The following is a 15,110-nucleotide window of genomic DNA, read 5'->3' on the forward strand; positions in this document are numbered from 1 at the left end:
ATGTGAGACTGCAGCATACCCAGGGTCCCAGGCTAGTCTTGTCTGACTGGGACCCTAGATCAGAGGTGGGCCAACTATGGGCCACGGGACAGTCCTGCACTGTGGTCAGGGGATGGGGAACAAGGAGGGTTGGGAGTGGGAGTCCTGGGGGGCCTGTCAGGGAGCGGGAGTGTGGATAGGAGTCGGGGGCAGTCGGATAGGGGTCAGGGGACAGGGAGGGGGGGGTTGGATAGGGAACAGGGGTCCCGGGAGGGGATGGTCAGGGGACAAGGAGTAGGGGAAGTTGGATGGGTTGGGGGCACTGAGGGGGGCAGTCAGGGGGGAAGAAGTGGGAGGGGCAGGGGACCAGGCTGTTTGGGGAGGCACAGCCTTCCCTACCCAGCCCTCCATACCGTTAACACAACCCTGATGCGGCCCTTGGGCCAGAAGGTTTGCCCACCCCTGCCCTAGATACATACTCAAGCAGCTACCATCCATGCGGTCCTGACTTCACTACTCAAGACAGCAGCTAGATCAATAGAGCCCTGAAAATCCGCAGCCATCCGGACTACGTTTGTGGATCCTGGATGGCTGCGGATCCAAATTTTATATCGAGAGCCCTGCAAATCTGCGGATATCCACGGACCATCTTTGCAGACTGCATGCGGACATCAAAGCTAGCTCAAGTATATCCACATGCTGCAACTGCAACTCTTGATTGCAAAGAAGATTTACCCAGAGACAGTCACACTTTGAAACCCAACCCTGCCAGAGACAAGAGGCATTTTTAGAAGCTTTCAATTCTCATCAAAATTTAAATAGTAAGAAAAGCTGGTTTGTGCTTTACAGGAATTCTCTATGAATGCTATTGTCTGACTGATTTCACAAGGGAAATTATCTATTTGATTTAGATATTTATCCTTGGTAAAGCTTTCCCACTGCTGTGTAGAGTTGGAAGCAGAGATGAGAGAGGAAGGAGTTTGATTTTTTTTTTTAAATGGTGTTGTGTATATAAAACTTAAGACATATCTTTGGAGATGAGGGGAGGAAGAACAAGCATGAGTTGGTGTGAAATTAAGTACAGGACATCACAACTTATGCCTGACTACAATTCCCATTATTCCTTGAAGATTACTAGCTAGGTAATGCAATACGTAATGTCACCCTGACACAGGGCCAGGAAATGCTGTCTCAGGTCTCCAGTTTTAACTGAAGAACATAGAGGGCAACTGGTATCAAACCCAAAAGGAGCTTTTAGAGAAAGTCAGTTAGTTTTGTATTTTAAATACACAAGCTTCAGAATTTTACCCTTTCCCCCTTCTCCACTGAGTTCTGTTAAAATGTTGAAGGAAAGGACTATAAATAGATGCTTCTCATGTCATACACCTGTTATACAGAATGCATCATGTGAGGCGGTGAGGAGGGGGATGAATGGATTTCTAGTGTTATGCATTGCCCATTCCAGATATGAAACTGCTGTACAACCACATGGCAACTAGAGACTCCACTGATACGGAGTGATGACCTGCCCCTGAAATTAGGAGTGGTGGTGCAGTCACTAAGGGAGGAAGCCAGCCACTGCAATGAGCAAACATTAAATCAGGGGTTGGCAACCTGTGGCACATGAGTGGATTTTTACTGGCACACTGCTGCCAGCCGGGGTTCTAGCCGTTGCCCCCGCTCAGCCCGCTGCCAGCCTGGGTGAATGGAACCCCAGGCCCGCAGCAGGCTGAGCGGGGCTGGCGGTTGGGACCAGGCTGGCAGAAGCCGGCGGACAGAACCCCAGACCGGCGGCGGGCTAAGCGGCTCAGCCCGCCGCCGGTCTGGGGTTTTGTCTGCCACTGTAGTGCATGAAATTTCTCCCCGTAGGAATGTGCTACTTGCAGAGCACCAGGACTGGCAGCTGTAAGTAGCATACCCCTATGTGGAGCAATTTAATACACTACACCCGGCCCCGCTCAGCCTGCTGACAGTCTGGAGTTCTCAAAATATGTTCTCTCACCCTGTATCAAAAATTACACTACAATTAGCTTGAAAACTTACAAATTTTGTATATTACAGTAATTGTTAAATTTATAATTACGTTAATACATAGATTTGATGAAACAAATTAGTTGTACTTATGTGCCTGTGCTTAATTTGTGTTTTTGGTGATTTACCTTCTAAACAAATCTTGCATGTCTCACACCCCCAGAAAGGGCACCTCTCACCTCCAGGGGGTGCATGCACCCCAGGTTAAGAACCACTGCACTAAACTGATAAGATTTGCATTTTAATTTAATTTTAAATGAAGCTTCTTAAACATTTTTAAAACCTTGTTTACTTTACATACAACAATAATTTAGTTACACAATATAGACTTATGGAGAGGCCTTCTAAAAACGTTAAAATGTATTACTTGCATGTGAAACCTTAGAGTGAATAAATGAAGACTCAGCACACCCCTTCTGAAAGGCTGCCTGTTTAGATTTTAGATCATTTAAACCGGTGATACTCAGATCTCAGTGGTTCAGGAGCCAAATTAGCAATCAGCATAATCCAAAAGAACCACAGTGGTGTAAATTCATTGTTTCATTTACTATTTTCATATATATTTATATTTACTTGGTTATTCTGACCAAAAGTATTATTTCATCAACTACAGTTGGTTAATAATAAAGTAAAAACATTGTGATTGGTTAATAATTAAATTACACAGTGTCTCCCACAACAGGGTCTGGGGTAATGCCATGTTGAGTTTGACACTGGACCCATTTTCAATCTTAATCTTTCTGTAGGAAACACTGAAGAAGGCTAGTGGCATGGGTGGATGTGTGGCTCAAGTCATTAATATCTGCAAGTTTTTTTGTTTTTAGTTAATATAAGGGGGAGGTTTCACAGCTGCTATCCAGAACCTACGCAACACAAGTTCCCGGGAGAGCACCCTACTAGAAAAGACCCTCCCAACAGCTGGAGATGACTGGACTTCTCACTAGCATACTGCTTCTGACCCACTGGTACCTCCTGCCTAATTTTGCATCTATATCTGGCAAATGAGTTTTGTTCTCTAGCTAGTCTGCCTAGTAAATTTTTGAAGACTTATTCCAGCCCATTTGAAGTTTCACTTTTGCTTTGAATCTTTCAGAAACGGGGACACCATTCAAGGTGCAGTCTTACTAGTGCAGCATAAAGGAATAGCAATACCTGGTCTCACAAAAGATTGCTTGAAGAAGGCAGATTGGCACACAAACAGCAGCAGAAAATTGCAAACTCCTGCACAGTTTGAAATCCACCATAACCTCACGTCTCTCCACAGCCTTAAGAACTGCTTTAAATTAACAGCTATGCTGATATACTCTATACTAGTTCAGCTACACTCACTGCTGACATCCACTGCCTGCAATGGGCATATTTTTGTAGCATACATCTTGTTTACAGTGGGAACTGCTTGTCATCAAGCGACTTTCTGTAATAAATACTTCATACACCTTTTTTTTTTTTAAACAAGCTACAAAATAGCTTCTAGAGATGTACTCAGCATTAGTTTCCGAGAATGTGAAAGCATTTAGAATGAGCCCGGCATACCAATATCTTTGAAACCTACCCTCTTCCATTTTTATCCTGTAATATTAAAGGCTTGATTTTTAGAATTTTATTTTAAAAGTCTTACGTTTAAGATCCCCCCCTCTCCCCAAAGAAAACCACTCTTAGTTTCCCAGAGTGGATCAGAAAATTGGTCTATGAGTGGTCTGCATCTGGCAATAAATACCTCTGGTTTCAGAAAAAAAGCAAACACCCTCTCCCTATACTGAACCCAGGTTATACATGGAAAATGGGGGAAAAGGAAGATATTCATTCCTTCCTGTACTATACAGGATGGCAGGTTTGGTATTAAGCACAAGATGATTATTTAACATGCTTGGCTACCAGTACTGTGTCAAAGTTAGCAATCCTTCATTGTTTTCTTAAGAGTTCAGCAATGAGAGTGTCTCAATTTTCCACTGCAGTTAATTCACAACACATAGTTGGCTGAGAGTTATTAGTATTTCTTTATTTCCACTCAATTTTGATGAGCTCCAACTAAGAGACCACTTGAAATAAATGGCTGTTTAAACTATTCTGAAATTAAGACTTCAGCTCACATTTTATTTGTTAGCTAGCGATACCTTCCTCCCCATCATCACTTTTAGGAAAATCTCATCTGGCCATCCATTTGTTAGTCTGATGCCACCTGGACAAGTACACTACAATCCACTTAAAACAAGCTAAAGATCCATTGACTGCCACCACCCTTTCAGATCTGTAATGCTAGCCAGCTAGAAAGGAGAAGTGGTAAGGCATGGATTAGACTCCTGAAGAGAAGGCGGACACTGACTCTTCAGGTACGTGTGCGTGCGCTCAGACCCTACAGTGGCATGTCCTCTGAGGTTATCAGACATCTATTTCTGAGCTTCTGCCAGGCCAGACTCATGATATTTTGCTGCAGCCACAGGAGTACTGGAGACCAAAGTTTTTTTTATTTACCAACATGTGCACTTCTTAAAGCTGCCAAAAAGAACTAGAACCCTGCTATTATGAGACTCCTTTCTGAGCACAGCCATTACTTGATTACCTTGGGACTTCATGTGGCTAATTGGCAGTGTACATATCTATGTAGTTCAAGACTTTAGAGCTCTGGACTTCCTAGGTCTCAAAGCTGAACTGTTTGTTATGCCAAACCCCACATGGGCCCTGAAGCTTGCATCATATGGGTCCCAAGACTAGGTTCAGTCTAGAATCACGCTATGGAAAAAACGGTGCTGAATTTATTCCAAACAGAGGCACCACTCTGTATAGTAGTGTTTTGAGGGCAAGGCAGTAAGTCATGATCATATTCATGTGTGTGTGTCTTGGTTAACCATTATTTTACAGTCAGATAACGTAGAACATGGCATTTTCATATTGATATTTGATCCTTTCTTTAGGATATATGCTGGAAGATGGACGTTGATTAGATTGTGAGCAAATGGGACCGTTGTGATCATATTAAACTCAATGCTGATATGACAAGTCATAAAACAAGGACATGAACTTGGAGGTCTCACTATAACAGGATTTAAAAGAGAACTGGATAAATTCATGGAGATTAAGTCTGTTAATGGCTATTAGCCAGGATGGGTAAGGAATGGTGTCCCTAGCCTCTGTTTGTCAGAGGCTGGAAATGGATGGCAGGAGAGAGATCACTTGATCATTACCTGTTAGGTTCACTCCCTCTGGGGCACCTGGCATTGGCCACTGTCGGCAGACAGGATACTGGGCTGGATGAACCTTTGGGCTGACCCAGTATAGCCATTCTTATGTTTATACATCAACTTACTGGAAAAGAAACAAGCCAGAGTGTATAACAGATGGATAAAGTGTAAAGTTTGACTTTCAAGTTATTCAATACTTTTTGGAGGTGGCATGCAAAAAGTTATAGATTCCAATAACTTGAAGGCATTGTCCATTATGTGCTGTAGAGGTAGGCCAAGGAGGGCATTAAAGCAACATTAAAAATACTACCATCTTTGTGGTCCCTTGACATCCAATACAGTTAGTTTCATTCTGAGTGAAGCCACCACGTCCCAATGCTGGTGATAACACTTACCAATTGGCCGCTTTTGGCAGAAGATTATGTTAATTGGTTTCCTTTTTAAAGACTATTGTACATTTAGAGTTTCTTCAGCTTATGCCCTTTGTGGTGTAAAAAGTGGCTTTGAAAGAAGTGCAATGTTCCTAAAAAAAAAAATCTTGCCTTTCTAGTTATTCTAGAATTGCACTTGAAATTGTGCTGTAAATACAGATTACACTTGAAAGCTAATTCATATTAAAGTAGAGACAAGGCCTGTAGACAAGTGTAGACAAGACAACTCTCTGTAAGTCAGTCCAATACAGGCTCCAGTAGGGTGGTGCTCAGAGCAGCAGTCAGCAAGAATAGCTGTCACAAGGACCAGAAAGAGTGAATTCTTCAGTAGTACTGTGCAAAGCTCTTTGCAGCTTGGCTACTGGTCAATGTGTGCTGAATGCCTCCAAGTTATTGGAATTTAGCACTTTTCCTCTGCTTGTCACATTTTAAAAAAACCACACACAATTTAACAACACTTTGAAATGGTTTTGGAGAACTGGTCATGGATAACTTCCTGCAGGCACTGATTAAAGGAATAGGCACCAACATTCAAGCATTTGTTGAGGAAAAAGAAGTTGTAGGGTCACTCATTTTGGCCTCTGCAATCTTAATATATCTTTTTTAGTTAGAAGTAATTACTCCCTTTGTCACTGGATGAAAGAGGGTTTGTTTGCTCTACGTTCATGACCAGCTACTGATCTGTGTGCCAGTGTTCAGTACTGACGAACACGGAGATCCCTCCACATATGCATCTGCTCAGGGAAAGGACCGTTTCCCAAATGGAAGAATGTAAGAGCTGTGAAGAACTGCACCTGCCACAGAAGGTTCTCACATACCCTTCTCCATGGCTTTTGTAGATATGCTAAACCCCAAAGCAGCAGTATGACAAAGGCAAGTTGCCTAACACTGAACTTGCAGAGAAAACACTTAGGCTTGTCTACACTGCCACTTACAGCGCTGAAACACTCCTCGCTCAGCGGTGTGAAAACACAACCCTGAGCGATGCAAGTTTCAGCGCTGTAACGTGCCAATGGAGATAGTGCTGGAGCACTGGAAGCTATTCCCCTCATGGGGGTGGTGTTTTACAGCACTGGGAGAGCTCTCCCCCAGTGCTGGAGCCGCGACTACACAGCAACTTTAAAGCACTGCTGTGGCAGCGCTTTAATGTCGGCCAAGTAGACATACCCTTACTAAATTGGGAAGTGGTTTTGTCCTGCATATTTAGGACTCAGCAATAACCTAAGGCAGGAAGTTTTATGTAGCTTGTGAAAGGGAACATACAGGTAGCCTCTCTTTCAATAACCGGGGATGCTAGAAATGTTGCCTCAAGTCCCTTCCCCCACATTTGTCCAAGTGAGGCAGATGTGATCTCCACGAGAACAAAGGCATATGGCTATGTGGAATCTAACCTTTGTGCAGAAAAACATTTGTACCAGCGAGTGCTGAATAAAACCCCTCCTCCCTCTCTTAGCTACACAAGAGCACAGCATGTGATTGTTATAAAACCAGCTGACAGGCACAGAGAACACAGAATACAGCAGGGTGCCAACGCTCCCCTGCAAAGCAGCTTCCAGACAAATAACTAGACGCCTTTGAGTTTGACCCAGCTACAGTGCAAGCAGACCTCCCTCATTACAGCTTTTCCTGCTAAGTTTCAGGCTAGCTTTTTGGGTAATAGGTGGAAAGAAGCAGGGGCAAAGAACCCTGGCTTTGCCATATGTTACTGCCCTTCTGGGTGGGGTGCTGCCTCCTCAAGGCTAAATAAGATCACGGACGCTGCTCTCCCTTTAGCACATACCCACAGGCTTAAAACCTATAAGTAAGCTCTGGATGTGCAATTGTTTTCTTTTACTGTTCAGTAGAGGGTTGCACCAACTGCAGTCCTGGCCTGTAGAGCCCAGAAATGAGGTCCTCACCCCATACTCCAGGAGTCCATAGCATACAAGGGACACAGCCCACAGGAGTTTGGGGCAGATTGTGCTCAGCAAAGAATTTTGGGACAACCTATGATATTACTTCCTAACAACCAGCAGAGCTTGTTACTTGCTTCAGCCAGTAACAATCTCAGCACAAAGTGTACATTGTGTACGTCAGGAACAGCCAATGGAGACAGTAACTCCGATGTTGCTATATTATTTCAGATGTGCAGAAGAGAGTCCCAGTAAGCATCCTTTGATAGAACCACTGCTTTTTCCTGTTCCCTAAAACAATTACCTTTACTGACAAGCATTGGTGTGTAAAACATAAAAATAGAGGAATAGGAGAATGCAAGAAACTAAGAAAATATAGGGCAACAAGGTCTGGATGTATCAGAGGTCCTTAGCTACCCTGTTATAGTCAAACATATTCCAATTTACATATACTGCAGTACCATCTACAATCCCATTAGGCGAGGCATTGTACAAACAAGAGTCCCTGGCCAAAAAGCTTACAATCCACGATAAAAGACAACATGGTGAATACAGCAAACCAGTTTGTAACAATAAGCCAAATGCCAGTCACCAGAGAAAATAGGCAGGGGTATAAAAATAATTAACTTGTTTGAACAAAGCAAGATAGATGCATGTAAATGTTTAATACACAAAAGGCACAATTAAATTATGAATACTGCCACCTAACAGCTTGCCGTTAAAGTCCTTGGTGCCAAGTTTTGCACTGGGAGGCTTAAACTGGATCCCCTCCTCAAACTGTCTACAGCAAATACAATCCCAATCTTCTGCCGAGATTTATTATCCCAAACCTTTTGCTCATCTTCAGACTCAAGTTTTAATCTTTCTTTTTTAAAAAGCAACTCTTTACCTCATCCTTACCACCTAAACCACTTTGTGCTTTAAGTCCGAGCAGAGTCTTAACAATATGCTGACATCACAACCTTTTTCGAAAAGGTCAGACTAGTTGCATTGAGAAGTAACAGCCCCAGTCTTTGAGACATGCTCCATCTGGACATCCTCCAGGACTCCTTCTACCCACTTACAGAAGTAAGTGCTAGTGCATTATTTTCCCCATCACAGGCTATCAAATCTTTCAGAGCAATGGGTCCCCATTTCACTGAGCCACTTCTATGCCACACATTACAACTACACAGTACCGCTCAGCCACAAGAAAGAAAACATCACTCAGCAGTACAAAAGACTGTGGTGGTTGGAATAAATGCAAAGAAAATGGTTCTTTTGTTCACTTTCTGTCAATGGAGAATTAAAATACAAAAGCAGAAAGTCAAGCACAGGTTTTTAGGGCTGTATAAAAAGCCCATTCATCAGGTTATAAAGAAGTCACATGCATTTGATTGTATTGGTTCAACAAAGCCACAGTAAGAGGCACTTCTTTAGGAGATATCTCTGCCTGAAGTACAGCAGGGGAACAAAAACAATCCAGATTATACAGAAACTAAAAAGGAAGGGGGGGGGGGAGGAGAGAAGACTGTCACAGAAGCCAGGCGATCCAGCATGGGATGGAGGAAGGAAGCACCTGCTGAAGAATGCTTTACCAACACATACACACAGATCTAAACCACAGAGAGAAGGTAAATTGCAAGAAGGAAGAAGAGGGAGAGACTTGAAGAAAAGCCTTGATTTGCTCAGTCCCACTCCCACCACAACTGAACTATCTTCAGTGTCACTAACCAGCCACAAGATTTAGATATCAGGTCACTACTTCACATAAGCAAACAGAAAAAGTACAAAGGTGGAGAGTGCAACTGTATATTGCCACAATGCTACAGCAGGCTAGATGGGGTTAGGGGAGATGAATGTTCTTTGAAAGGGGAAGCATTTCATGAATGCACATGTGTCCTCAACTGCTATAATTAATGAAAAAGCTATGGGGTAGATGGAGGACTAATTGCAGCTTCAGGTATAAAAAAAATCCAAATAAGGTTATAATACTGTTTAACATGAACATGTATCAATTCTTGTATTTAGTACAAAAATTGGACACATCCCTAATACATGGTGTGTTGTGGGATAAGTATTATTGGTATTATTCATAAAGCATGTTAGGTAGGTTGCCATTAATCTTTTAAACCATCATGCATTAACATTGTCAATTTTGCAGAAAATGTGAAGTTTAATATTCTTGTTTGTACTTTTTATAGTCACTTACTTGTAAAGCCAGGTGTCTTAGTGTTAGCTGCAGAGGCCTTGAGGGTACAAAAAACAAGTTTAATACCAAAAGATTAGAATCCTTAGGAAAAATCTACTGGGTTTCTTTTTAAAGTCAGGATGTTGTACTTCTAAGAGGTTTAGTATACTGTACTTTCAGGGCAAGAAATGGATGCTATGTCGCAAGAACGAGTGTGTGATGATTTGGGAGAAATAATCCTAGCTTTCCAACAGTATGAAGTGTGCATTTCTAGCTAGTAGTTCCCTAGCTAGACTATTTAAAAATACATTTATATCAGGACCGAGTACTACCAGTCCTGGTGTTTAGACAGAATCATTTCCATCTAGGGGTGAGGTGGCAAGTGTGTATGCATGCTCATCAGGTGCAGGGAGAGTTTAGAGAAGCAGACCAGCAGTCTGAGCAATAAGTGAGGATAACAGAGTGTGGACGAGAAGGACAAAAGTGAACAATATAGGTTCACACACAACTGCAGCAATAAATGAAGGTTACTTACCTATAAGAGATTCACACACTTGGATACACTGACAGTGCAGCTTCCTACTAGCAGTGCCTATTTGAGTGTTCATGCATCCTCTCGCAGTCCCTCTCCTCAGCTTTCACATATGTTCTGAGGACAGGGATATAAGAGTGGATGTGGCAGCAGTCTGGACTGTAACCAGGGTAGAGCAAGCAGGGCAGCTGCCCAAGGTGCAAAGCCACAGGGGTGGAAAAAATGATGAAAAAACCATTAGGTAGCACATATATGTTTCCTCACCCCGGGCATTAAAATGCTTGATTACGGCACTGGCAGCAGTTGCTAAATCAGTTCCTTCCACTGCTAATGCAAGCCCAGGAATAACTAGGGCTCTGCAAAAGAGGGGAAGGAGGACGAGGAATGTGAATATGCAGAGTCCATCTTGAAGAACCTTGGTTACAAGTAAGCTTCATTTCTTTCCGTGTCCTCTGCACAGTCACACTCTTGGGACAGTTTAATCAACAGTAATATATAGGGGGAAAAAGATGGATGGCAAGGAGTTCTAATTAAATAAAGAACTGATGTACCAAACTGGGCATCCTCTCTAGTTGTGATATCTAAACATGTAATGTTTAGTAAATACAGGTACCGAACTACACGTGGCCACTTTACAAACTTCCATTAGTGGGTCATGCCACAAACATGTTGTAGAAGCAGCCAGCCACTGCTCCAGCAAAGTGTGCTCTCAGCAGAGCAGGGAGAAGATCATGAGGCATATGAAACAAACAGTTTACGTGAAGTTCTAAAATCCTTGCTATTTAAATAGAAAGCTAACACTCCTTTAGCATCCAAGCAATGTAACTTTACCTCACTTTTTATGTGAATGTGTGTGTGTGTGGGGGGGGGGGGGTTGGATCCACTGTTAAAGTAATGGATTGACTGACATGGAAATCCAAAATTACTTTTGGTATAAATTTTGAGTGAGAACTAAGAACTACTTTATCTTTATGAAACATTGTAAATGGATGGTCAGCCATTAAGTTCACTAACTCTCCGGGCTGAAGTTGTTGCTATAATAAACGTAATTTTAGTTGCCATATTAAAAATAGAGAACAAGATAAAGGTTCAAAGGATGGAACCATAAGCTGTGTTAGCACTAAGTTTAATTTCCATGAGAGGATAAGCTCTCACCCAGGGATAAAGATTTAATAAATCTTTCAGAAACTTCTTAATATCATGACAAAAATATAGAATTAGTATCTATTGGTATATGAAAAGCCACTACTGAGGTTAAATATACCTTGACTGGTGCAATAGATAAATGATTATTCTTTAAAAACATCAAATACTTTAATATGGACTAAAAAGGAACTGACATAAGATCAATACCCTTCTCAGATACTTCTCAGGGGAAACCTTTCCCATTTTAAATGGTTATATTTCCCAGTTTCCCGGGTGATTGTCTTTTAGTGTGAAGTAAAACGTGTTGTAAGTCTACAGAGAAAGGTCTCTCTAACTCTGAGTCCTATTGTCCACAGAGTCAGATGCAACAAAAAAGTTGATCTGGATGGTACACTTTCACTTGCTGCTGCGAGAGAACATGTGGTGACAGATAAGTGTCTGTAATTCCCTTTGGAAAGAAGGGGCAAGTCCGTGTATCACTGCTATCTCAGCCATGCGGAGGAGATAAGTCATCTTGCCGAGTCCTGTCTGATATTCTTCACAGCCATCAACATTAGAGAATGGTGGGAAAGCATACATCAGCTCTGTATCCCAATTAACAAAGAATGCCTCTATTAAAGAGGCAGTGTTCGTTCCTGCTCCTGAACAGTATTGATATTGGTGTTGAATCTTATGGCAAATAGGTCTCTATTAGGAGTACCCCAAAGAGCAAAAATGTGCAGGATCAAACACTCCTTCAAGGACCATTTGTGCAGCTGGAAAGAGTCTTTGCTTAACTGGTCTGCTAACCCAGTGAGACACCCTGCCACATGCAAAGCTACTGAATAAATATCAACATATAAACCAATCCCAAAGCTGCACTGCCCCCTTGCAAAGCTGTGAGGACTTGTTTGTTTACATAATACGTTGCTATCATATTGTCTGCCTGCTTAAAGCAGAGATCCTTGCACCTACAGAAGAATGATCTGAATGCCAAAGGAATTTCTCTAAACTCCAGAACATTGATATGAAGAGGACACTCTTGCTTATTCCACAGACCTCTTGGAAATAAAGTTTGTGAGGTATGCACCCCAGCCTGTTTTCGAGATGCCTGCTATAGTTATTGCAGAAGGAGAGGAATGGTTGAACATCACTCCCTCTCAGTACATGTTTCCGGTCCATAAAAGTTTTCTGGATTCTCTTTAGAATGATAAGTATTAGATCCATGTTGCATTCTACAGGTCTGAAGTTTCTTGCCAACCAGTGATGTGTCTCATTTCATCCAAGACAGAGGATGAGCCCCTCATGTTGTTGATGCAATAAGACCCAGTAAGGAGAGGAAGAACCTTGCTTTCTGAGAGGACTCTGAAGTAGAGCCTGAATGGTAGATTTCAGTTTCAGGAATTTGTCCTCTGGGAGGTAAGCCCTTGCCATTCTGGTGTCAAGTAGCGCTCTTATGAAAAGGATATTTTATGATGGAATCAACATGTATTTCTTTTTGTTTAATCAAAAATCCCAGCTTTTGCAACACAGCATTCAAAAGATGCTTTTAGGAGCCAATAATCTAAAACACAGAAAAAACAAAAAATCCCTTGTCATCTAAGAAAAGCTGCCACTACAGATAGGGATTTTGTAAAGACTCGAGGTGCAGTAAGGAAGGCACTTGTCACTCAAGCCGATTTGCCCAGTCCAGTATCACAGTGAGATGGGTACATATATATTTACAGTAGTCTGTCTCAAATGAATGTTGAGGCTCTGGCTAAATGGTTGTATCTGTCTTCCTCTGAATACGAAGCTGAACCCAGATCTGACAAGGAAATTGGGGATACCACTGATGTAGGGATTCACAACAGCCACAGAAATGATAAAGTTCTCCTGGTTGACCCAGATGGGGTCCTGGGAGATGGAGGTAACAACTGATGACTCACATGGTAAGGAATCAGCTTTGTGTCTCTTATGAGAAAGAGTAATATCAGATTTTTATCTAAATGACTTTTTTTCCCCTGGTCTTTGCGAAGGACGGAGAGGATCCTAGGGATACAGTTCCACTTGTACCTACGTGGTAACCACAAGAGTATATCAGTGCTGCTGGAATACTCAGATTCTTGAGGAACCAACTGAAGATGATCCAGTTATGCTCTTTTATATCTCAACCTCTAGTGTCACGTATCCACATACTCACAATTTGAATCCAGAAAAGTGCCAGACACCAAAAGATGTTTACTCTTCGACTTTTTTTTTTTTTCCCTTCAGAACCAAAGGTCCCCAATTCTACAGAGGCCTCAGGCATAGTGGTCTATTGTTCAAACCTATTTCAGTTACAGACAGTATCCTTTTTGGAACTGGGCCCAAGAGTTTTGCTACCAAATGCTTCGTGTTTTTGGATCTGGAGCTCAGTGCCAAGGCTGATGGTTTGGAAATAGAAGGCTCCCTTCAAGCCAAAGATCCCAGAGCCAATTCAGGCCTCTTATCTCTCTTTTCAGGAGCCTTAGAAACCTCAGATCTGGTAGTTTTAATTGACAAGACTTTTTGTAGTAGAAGAGCCTGGAGTCTGTTCTGCCTCTCCTTTCTAGCTCATGACATGGAAGTCCCACAGATAGCGCAATGAGAAACCTTCTCCTAGGCACTTTAGGTACCAAGAACAGAAATCTGAGGCCATGAAAACTGTAGAGCACCTGACATACCTTTGGATCCACCATCATGTGATATTAACTGTCAACAACTGCTAAAGATCTTGAATCCAAAGAAGGCTCACATCCATCTGTGATCAGCAGCTGGAAGGGGCTGAGGCAGCAACCACTGCCACTCCCCCTTTTATACTGAGGGGGTGAATGAGCGCTTTAACAGACACTGCCAGTAAAAGGTTGCATCATTCAACAGCACCAGTCAGCACATATCCCAGGAGAAGAAATATGCAGAGGACACTCAAGAAAGAAGTTTATTCTGTAGCTATGCCTAATGTCTGTGGAGCCCAACAGAAGAGTGTGTAAACAGCAAGAGTATTATTAGGGCATGTCTATATGGGGACATTCAGAAAAGTTAGACAAATTAAAGGTGTGAAGTTAAAGAGCACTAAACTCACATGGATCCTCTAAGTCAGTTACAAAACGGTCTTACTGCACTTTATCTTAATCCTCCAACACATAATCAAGGAGTATGTACTGAGGCACAAGGAGCAAGCAACTGCCTTAAGAGAGTATGATGGCAGACTACCAATCCTACTCTATTAACAGGCTTATAAAATGGCTTGGTAAAAGTACTGTACTTGGCTAGTGTGCATGGGTAACTTATCTCTACTGGATGGAGTAGTCTGGCAGTGTCTAAGCACCACACTTTTGATAGTTAAAAGCTGTTCTCAAGCTCAAGTGAGAAGAATGTGCTTTTAGAATGGACAAGCCAGTTATCTCTAAAGTCAAAATGAAGTTTCATAGAGCTATTGTGTACAGTAAACTGACAATTAAATCCTAGATGACAAACTTTTACTGTATTCAATGACAAAAAAAATGTATTAACGTAGAGTTACGGTTTCTTAGTGGTATGTTGTCCCCTTGCAGAATGGGGAGTTCAGCAAGAGCATCCAGGTAATTAATTCTGTCCTCCCGTCAAGTTAAATCTGGGGACACAGATCTCCCTTAAATAGGTGAAGAAGATCAAAGAAACACTGTTGCCTTCCTGGTGCTAGGGAAACCAAAACTATTCTGGCTCCTTTTGTTTTATTCTTTATCACTTCCTGGATGAGAGGGAAGGGTGGAAAAGGAAGAGAAGACTTTC

At 42.2% G+C, this 15,110-nt stretch overlaps 1 protein-coding gene across 9 annotated transcripts in view; it reads right to left on the reverse strand.

The window, feature by feature from the left end:
* The window catches only part of ADIPOR2 (adiponectin receptor 2), a 64,557-nt gene that overhangs the window by 17,161 nt on the left and 32,286 nt on the right, over positions 1-15,110 (reverse strand). The window contains exons 1-2 of one of the 9 annotated variants that reach the window (XM_073320299.1): positions 10,218-10,403; positions 9,704-9,740 (exon numbers count right to left, since the gene is read on the reverse strand). The exons of 6 other annotated variants lie outside the window; for them this stretch is intronic. The gene's annotated coding sequence lies outside the window, so the exon portion shown is untranslated. Of the gene's footprint in view, positions 1-5,192; positions 5,315-9,703; positions 9,741-10,217; positions 10,404-15,110 lie in introns of those variants that run through there. 2 more of the 9 variants (XM_073320291.1, XM_073320309.1) reach the window with 2 other exon arrangements.

Source organism: Lepidochelys kempii, chromosome 1 (assembly GCF_965140265.1).
Source record: "Lepidochelys kempii isolate rLepKem1 chromosome 1, rLepKem1.hap2, whole genome shotgun sequence".
In the NCBI taxonomy this organism is placed as follows: domain Eukaryota; kingdom Metazoa; phylum Chordata; order Testudines; family Cheloniidae; genus Lepidochelys; species Lepidochelys kempii.